Here is an 8,824-nt window from a genome sequence, read left to right as displayed (position 1 = left end):
CCCCCCCAACTTGACATACATAGAGAGGAGATTGAATGAACCAAGGAAAAGAATAGGCAGCATGGAACAGAACATACAATGACCCATCAGAAATCATAAAAGGCAAGCAAAGAAAAGTTGAGCCTCAAATCTTCCACCAGTGATCCAGACAACACTAGAAACCATGGGGAGAAACTGGAGCAGAGTCTAGAGGGTCAATATTTTGCAATAGTCTGGGTTGGATTGCCAGAAACAATTCTCCTAGGTCATCCACTTACCCAAAGGTCAACTGGATGGGACAGCTGTTCCCCTATTAAAGAAAGTGCCTTGATTGGCCTCCATGATAGGATCACCATGGATTATTTTATTGAAGGCTGTAGAATAAAAATACTATTTTAATGGTATTAAGATGCTAAGGCTTCTCTAAGATTGTAGTAATTGTGGTTGGATCTATTTTACGAGTCGTCTATAGGTCTACTTTGAGGTCAGCAACTTACTTTACAGATGTGGTAATCCTTTGTTTATTCATCATTTCCTTTACATGCCAATCCCAGGATGATGATAACGATATTCCTGTCACTACTGACCCATTAGAAGTGGCTTTTGAAACAAAGGAAGTCATTAAATGGTGTATTTAATGTATATTTTATCTTTGATGGGACTTTGGCATGAGACCAGTGCTGAAACTCAATTATTTTGTAGAGCTGAGAGGAAACTTGGCTCTATGTGGATCTCTTTTTAAGTGTTAAAAGATATATCATGAAGATAAGACTTTCTGGCATTCCATCACGTGCACACTGTGCTTTTTTTTCATTAGAGATGGGGAGAGCTAGAACCCCTTATGGATGGATGTTTCTGTTGGTGTTGCCATTGGAGCGTTCCCTTCTCCTCCTAAGACAATGTCAACAGGCCAGAATGTGGGGAAAGGGGGAAGGACTGGCCCTAACACAACCAACCAATGGGAATGCTTTGCTGGTGGTGTCAGGGGCAATCAAGCTTTGACCTCCAGCCAATGAAAATGTGAACTGCTTTTCCCATTGACAATACCCTTGCAGCCCTTTCAAGTACAGTGGTAGCTGTGGTCAGGACTGGATTTCCCATAAGACTACTTAGGCCATGGCATGTCATGAAAAAATCAGCATTACAACATCCCTATGTGGAACTGGGGCCTGCTGCTGAAAATGATTATACTGAGGTCAGATACAGTGCTGAGATCTGGAGGGTGACATCTTTATTGGTGGCATCATTCATCTCTCTCCATTCAATTTTCCTTCTAAGTACCCCCTCTCCCCTCTCCCTCCCTTCCTCCCTCACATCTATATATCTTTCCCTCCTTCTTTTTATCCTTCCTCCCTCCCTCCTCTTCCTCCCGCCTTCTCCTCTCACTGTTTCTCTCTCTCCTCCTCTCTCCCCTGTCTCTTCCCCCTCTCCCTCTCTAACTTCCCTCCACGCTCACCTTCTTTCTTTCCCCCTCTGTCCCTGCTGTACCTCCCCACCATCTCTCTCTCCCTTCATGTTCTCTCTCTCCCCTTCCCTTCTCTTCCCTTCTTTCCCTCTCTCTGTTCCTCTACTCTCCCTCTTTCTACTCTTCTCTCCCTGTGTCCCTCCTTGTTCCTCTTTCCCCCTATTTCCCTTCTCTCTCTCATTCCCTGTCCATCTTTCTCTATGCCCTAGTCTCCTTCTCTTTTTGTCCCATTCTTTTCATTTCAACTTTTCTTGCTCTCTCTCTCTCCTCTCTTCTCCTTAGTATCTACCCATCTCTTCCTTCCCTCTCCCTCCTTCTATTTCTCCCCCTTATATTTTCCTTATATTCTCCCTGTCTCTCTCTCTCCCTTCTCTCTCTCTCTCTATCTCTCTTTCCACCTCTTCATTTTCTTCTCCTCTTCATTATAGATTCTTCTACCCTCTCCACTCTCCCTCCCTCTCTTCCCTCCCCTTTCCTTTCTCCCCTTTCCCTCCCTCTCTTCCCTCTCCTTTTCTTTCTCCCGCTTGCCCTCCTTCTCTTCCCTCTCCTTTCCTTTTGCCCCTTTCCCTTCCTTTCTTCCCACTCCTTTCCTTTCTCCCCTTTCCCTCCCTCTCTTCCCTCTCCTTTCCCTTTCTCCCCTGTCCCTCCCTCTCTTCCCTCTCCTTTCCTTTCTCCCCCTTCCCTCTCCTTTCCTTTCTCCCCTTTCCCTCCCTCTCTTCCCTCTCCTTTCCCTTTCTCCCCTGTCCCTCCCTCTCTTCCCTCTCCTTTCCTTCCTCCCTTTTCCCTCCCTCTCTTTCCTCTCCTTTCCTTTCTCCCCTTTCCCTCTCTTTCTTCTGCTTTCCTTTCTCCCCTTTCCCTCCCTCTCTTCCCTCTACTTTCCTTTCTCCCCCCTCCCTCCCTCTCTTTTCTCTCTTTTCCTTTTTCCCCTTTCCTTCCCTCTTCCTTCTCCTTTCCTTTCTCCCCTTTCCCTCCCTCTCTTCCCTCTTTTTTCCTTTCTACCCTTTCGCTCCCTTTCTTCTTTCTCTTTCTTTTGTTTTTTTGGAACAACTGTTTGGAGTGTGTCAGCACCAAAGGCTGTTATTTGTGGAGAGGGGGCAGCACAAGCTAGCTGGGCTAGGGGAGCAAAAAGTATAAATCCGGCCCTGGTGGTGGTGAGCAATTGCACACAGAAGACAGTGACTGCCAGCAGTGCACTAACTTTGGTTAGCTCGGACAGGAATACTGTTCTCTTCTAGATGTCAACAGCAAAAATTCCATTTTCAGGATTTAAAAAAATAATTAAAATTAAAGCACCTCCCACATCCACAGCAAGCTGTATTCTATGAATTTTTTGTTTTAGCTTTAATCATGCAGTAGGGTTGAGACCCCTTCATTCACAAAGTGGTTTTAAAATAAACTTCTCTTCTTAGACTGTAATTTAAGTGACCGGAATTATTATTACCGTTGAGCCTTGGTTGATGAAAACTCCTTTTTACACTCGTGTTTTACGGCTAATAGGTCTGAACATGTTACGTAAATAAGAGAAGATTCAAAGTAAATCATAGAAACATCCAAGCAGCCACAAAGCCAGGAAACACTTCCAAAGGAAAATATTATTGTTTTGCCGGCGGCACACACGCGATCAGAAGTCCCACAAAACCAAGGACATGACTGAATCAACAGGAGCTTAAGTACACGCTGCACTTATTCTAGTAACAAAAATATATAGTTGAGTCTTGTGCAGAGCACACGTAGGAAGGAAAGTCTGGAATGCTACATGGAATGATGGCACAAAAATGACCAAGCGGAGTCTGCCCCATTTTTAGCCATTTATTCCAAGACATCCCAGGTTTAAATTTACTTGATTGTTGACTATCTTTGCTGTCCAACCATCAACTATTACTTTCTAAAGTTAGTTTTGAACTTTTCCCCTGCTAGTCTTGGAATCGCCCATACAAAATGTATCTAGAGTTTGTTTCTAAGCCAGATAGAAAGGTGAAGTCCCTGATATACATGATGCATTCACAAGACCATAGCTCCACCTAAAATGCATTGTGATACCTGGTTGTCACCAATTGAGTGTAGGCCAACAGTTTTCTAAACTCCGGGTCGACCTTCCCTTTTCCTAATAAAGCAGAACCAAACTTTATTAACACTCACCTGTCCCTGTTCCTTCGCAAGGGCCTCCATCTTCTTCCTTTTTTGCTTACTCATTCTGATCTGATCTGATTCTTGGGCCATCTTTATTGGCTGAGAGAACCTGCGTGGGAGTTCATTCATGCCTGACAACTACAAGGGAAGCCAGGATATGCCAATGTTGGGCTGTGCATGTGCTAATTGCAGAAGGTTCATCACCCGTCCCTTTATCCAAGCCAGGCCTGATCACAAATTTTCCCTTTACTTTAGTTCCCCTTTAATATCATCCAACATATTGGATACTAATAGCACATTACAATATGAAGACTAAAACCATAGGAAGTTACCAGTAATGTGATGATGATATCATCCTGGGGTATTTACCAGGGCAGGTGAATTTCCATAAAAAGATTGTAAAATGCCAATATGAGGTCAATTCTGTTGAGATTGGTAAATTGCCGCAGTGATAAAGCCATAACTATTTTTCCCTCCATACAAACCTAAGAGAATCTGATAACATTCTCTGGAGGAGAATCTTCCAGGTCCAACTATTTTTAATGGCAGTGATTGATTCTCCCCCATGTTAGACCCCTTAAAAAAAAGGTTTTCAGCTTTAGATACCCTCACAGGACGAGGCTTGCTGGAAAGGGTCACCTTCTGCTTTCCAAGAAAAAGAAAATAGTAATGAGTGATGATTTTTTCATAGCAAACAAACTACAATGTTGGAAATGTAGTACAAACCATGAGATTAATGCGCCCGCTAATGGGAAGCAACAAGCCGGTACAAGTAATATTCACCTGCATTCACCCAGGAACAATGCCAACCAGCCTACGTGCTCAAGATCTTGAAGTGACAAAGTTGGTTCAGTAGGACATGTTTATATAGCAGCGTGTTCCTTCTTGTAGTTGTGAGCAGATCTGTTTCATGCGGGAAACCTTAAAATCTCACACAGCTTTCAATATTTATAATTATCTCTATAGTAAAAATTCATAATTGGGAATATATGGATTTGGTTTGGTTATACCAATAGGTGAACCCCAAATACGTGTAGATATTCACTAATGGGAAGGACAGCTTCTGTGTTGACCTCATCTGCAGACTGACCTAGAAAGAAAGAACAAGCCTTGTCTTTATCTCCTTGCAGATAGAGAACTGCCTGGCATAGTCATGTATACACAGGGTGCACCCAAGCATGGAAACAGTGCTGGACTTTCTTATTGGAAAGTCTTGCTTGGGTTAAATAGAGAATGATTGATCCTCTTTGTGTTATCATAAGGCTTTTATATATACTACAAATTGATATAACACATTGGACTTCACCAATGTGGTACTGGTCCTCAGTGGTGAGAAGGGCCCAAAAAAAGATCTGAATTTATAGCACAATTCTACTATGTGCATACCTGACCCCTTTAATAGGCGCATGTAGGGTTGTCTGAGCTATCTGGAGTACATGTGAGGGCATATGAAGGCTCCTCTAGCATTCTGTTAGTCTCCTTTACTCACCTACTAGTTGACTTACTACGTACACACATCAGATTATTCTCGTCCGATTGTAGACTCAGGGTTAGTATCAGACGAGAATCTGACATGTACAACAGCTGTCCAACATCGCTCATGGATTCATCCTGGCGGGACCATAAACGATGAAAGAAGAATGACCGCAGTGCAAGTAAAGGGGAGGGAGCACAGTGGGGTGCCACTCCTTCATTCTCCCTCCTCCCCTCTCCATAGAGCAGAACGATGATGTATGTACAATGCTGGTTCATGCATCTTTCAGTCTTTTGCCGTTGAAAAAGATTGTGAAGATCTTTTCCAATGACAAAAATCGAATGTGTTTATATAGATTAAGTTGAACTCCAGGCATCTACAATCACAAGTTTGTTGCTGCTCAATCACTGACCAATCAATGGATGGGAAGGTGGCACCAACATACTACTGAACTCCAACATAGGGGTGATAGGGGTGTCATCCCGGTGCCTGCTCCACCATTGGTTTGTGAATTGTAAAAATGGCTGAGCAGAGTTAGAAACCCGTCACTAGATATGACAGTCCACATATATATATATTTCAATTATATATTCAGCTGTTTATAGTAAGAACAAGTTCATGGTCTTTTTTTTTAAAACCTCCCAATACTTCCAAAAAACATTTTCAGGGCCAGTAACTGTTGCCAAGTTGATGATTAATGTCACTTTATCTTCTGCGCCCTCTTGGTACTAACAATGGGAAATAGATGAAATAAACTAAACTTCCTATTATTCCGGGAGATATTTTTAGATGTTCTGTGCAGACAGCTTAGGATGTGAGCCCTACTTTATTGTATACAACCATCAATTGTGAAAGTATAATAGTACAAATAAAAGACAAAACAACTAATAGATAAATTCATATTCCAATCAATAATAATATAAACCGCAGTTGACTCATTGACATTTTTTTCAAAATAATAACAATAATAACAATAATAAAAATAATAAAAATAAATAACAATAATTAATAGAAGCTTTAAATGTTCAGTAATTATTTATGTAAAAGGTAAACACTTAAAGTGGAAGAAAAAATAAAATAACACCAGTACTTTTCTCCCCAATCGGAGTCCACTAGGTCTTGCACCATCCCAGCCTTCTTCTTTCCAGTTGGACTGGACAATGAGCACGAGCAACATCTTCTTCCGGCTTCTTTTTGCATCACCCAAACCCATAACTGCACAGTGCAAGATCAGGTGACGTCTTACTGAAAATGTAAAAAGAAACCTGCATATGCATGGGATTGACACTTTTTTTTACCATTACAGGAAAGCCCCTTACCAATCTTAGGCATGTGCGTATGGAGCAGCCTGCAGTATCTTGGAATAAGTGATGTTTGTATCCCAGGAAGCTGCTGGTTTTCCTTTCAGTCTTTACTGCTGTGGCAGTAAAGACGGAAGGGGATGGATATTTCTCCAAAGAATAAAAAGGGAAATAATCTAAAATAAGAATAAACAAAACACTATCATTTTACTATATAAAAAATAATATTACAAATGTGGTGTTAGGTCTGCTTTAAAGCTGAACAAACTTTTTCTATCCTTGAAGTGGATCTCCTTCTCCACTGCAAGGATTCATTGCTTCTTTTGCCTTGAAGATGATAAATAAAGTCATAAATGTCCTGTAATCCCCACTCCAGGAGGCTTCCATCTTTTCATAAGGTTGGTCCACCACAGACTGAGACTTCAGAAGCTTCTCTGCCCAGGGGGTCTGGTTGCAGCTTTGATGCACAATGCAGGGCCATTAGCTGTGCATTGTACAGAAGGTCACCAAAGGCCTGTCCTGATTCCAGAGAATCAGGCAGCAGAAGAAGCTTATGGGAGGAATAAGGTCCATTTATCTACACCCCATCAGCTGATGAAATGAGAATTTGTTATTTGATGGGTATGTATTGCCATAGTTATGAATGTATTTGCTATTAGCAGGTTGTTCATAGAGCAGGCTGGTGGTTCCCATTGACTGGTGATTATCAGGGACAGTATCACCCATCTTGGCCTATAGTAATGCTGCACACTGTGAACCCTAGCAATGGGCAAGGGGAATGCCTGTTTGATATAAATGGGTTTTCAAAAACATGAGAAAGTACCAAACCCTGCCACTTTCCCCCATGTTTAGATCACATATGAATCTTCTGCAACCAAATTGACTTTATTAAAGTAACTCCAGAGGAATTCAAGTTGGCTGCTCCTAAAGTCATTTGTGCTGTTTATTATCTTCTTATGGTTACCATACGTTCTACTATTATGGAATTCTGCTGCCGAAAGTTGCCTATCTCAGTGCAACTTTCAATTAGCTCTTTGCAATTTGAATACTTCCTATCATTCTACCCAAAGAAGAATAATCCCATCATTTTCTTAATGTCAGCCATGCTCAGGTCCTGGTTAACATAAATGGTTTAATGAACTCTGTGGTGACTAGATCTAAATGCCGTGACCTGTTTTATTGTTGCAGTGAGTCAGCAGATCCAGCGATGAAAGGATCTGGCTTTGATAATCGTCGATTTAACAGCCGTGAATAGAAAGTTGCCATTAAAGTTGTTTTATAAAATGTGTCTACAAGTCTTAAATCTTTTATCTTGCCCTTCCTCTGATGGCTTTTGTGGTTGACTATAGAGTGCCTGAGCATTTTTTTCTCTTCTGTTTTGGCTGTGTTTTGAGCTAATCAAAACTACAGAAGACAACATCCTTTCATCTTAATTTAGAAACATGAAGCTCGAAATGGGCTATAGGTAATGTTTTTAAAGGCAAGGCTGACTCAGACCTTCATTTGTAGGAGACATGGGTTTTGGATGCTGAGGATTTGGCGCCAGTATCTTTTTCCTCAGGGCTGTTAGAATTTGGTGCAGATGTACCTGGCACAAGATGTAAAGATGCCGAATAAGGGCTTAGCTGGTGTTAAGGTATAAAGTGGACCATGCACTACTAAACAGGCTCTCCTATATATATCCAGTGCCTCATTCTAAAATGCTGCAATAAAATGAATAAATGTATAAATATATATGAAAACATGTGGACAAAAAGTTTCTTAAATACTTATCTTTTCCTTGGCTTGACTGTCCTATGTCAAGGACCAGGTCCTGGGTAATGAGTAATCTTGTGAGATAATGTTCCAACACTGTTCAGCAGTAGATGTGGGCTTCTTAGCATTCCCTGGGATCTTGCTACAAGGAACCCTTGTCTAGGCATGGTGGCTATTTTAAGTACTCTGCCTAATCCTATTTACTGTTAGGGCAATGCCTTCTGGTAGATGGTAAGTGTCTTCTGGTCTTTACTCCTCAAGGAGTGATGGGCTGGTAACCAGAGTGGTCATCCCAGTGCTTTGCTGCTGGGAGATCATCAGGTCACAGTCCCTAGGCTCTCCCCCAATAGATTGAAAAGGAAACAGATGGGTAAAGGGACAGCCAGTTAACAGGTATCGGGGTCAAGAGTCAGGGCAGGCAGCAGGCAATACTGATGATCAAGAAAACTTATTTCAGGGCAGGCACTACTCATGGTTAAGAAGGTCCAATTTCAAGGTAGGTGGCAGGCAATACTCATGGTCAAGAAGGTCCGATTTCAGGGCAGGCAATAGTCATGTTTAAGAAGGTCTGAAATTAAGGCAGGCAATACTCATGGTTAGGAAGGTCCAATTTCAAGGTAGGTGGCAGACAATACTCGTGGTCAAGAAGGTCCAATTTCGGGGCTGGCAATACTTATGTTTAAGAAGGTCCGATTTCAGGGCAGGCAATACTCATGGTCA

This window comes from Pyxicephalus adspersus, chromosome 11 (genome assembly GCF_032062135.1).
Source record: "Pyxicephalus adspersus chromosome 11, UCB_Pads_2.0, whole genome shotgun sequence".
In the NCBI taxonomy this organism is placed as follows: Eukaryota; Metazoa; Chordata; class Amphibia; order Anura; family Pyxicephalidae; genus Pyxicephalus; species Pyxicephalus adspersus.
This window is presented reverse-complemented; position numbering follows the sequence as displayed.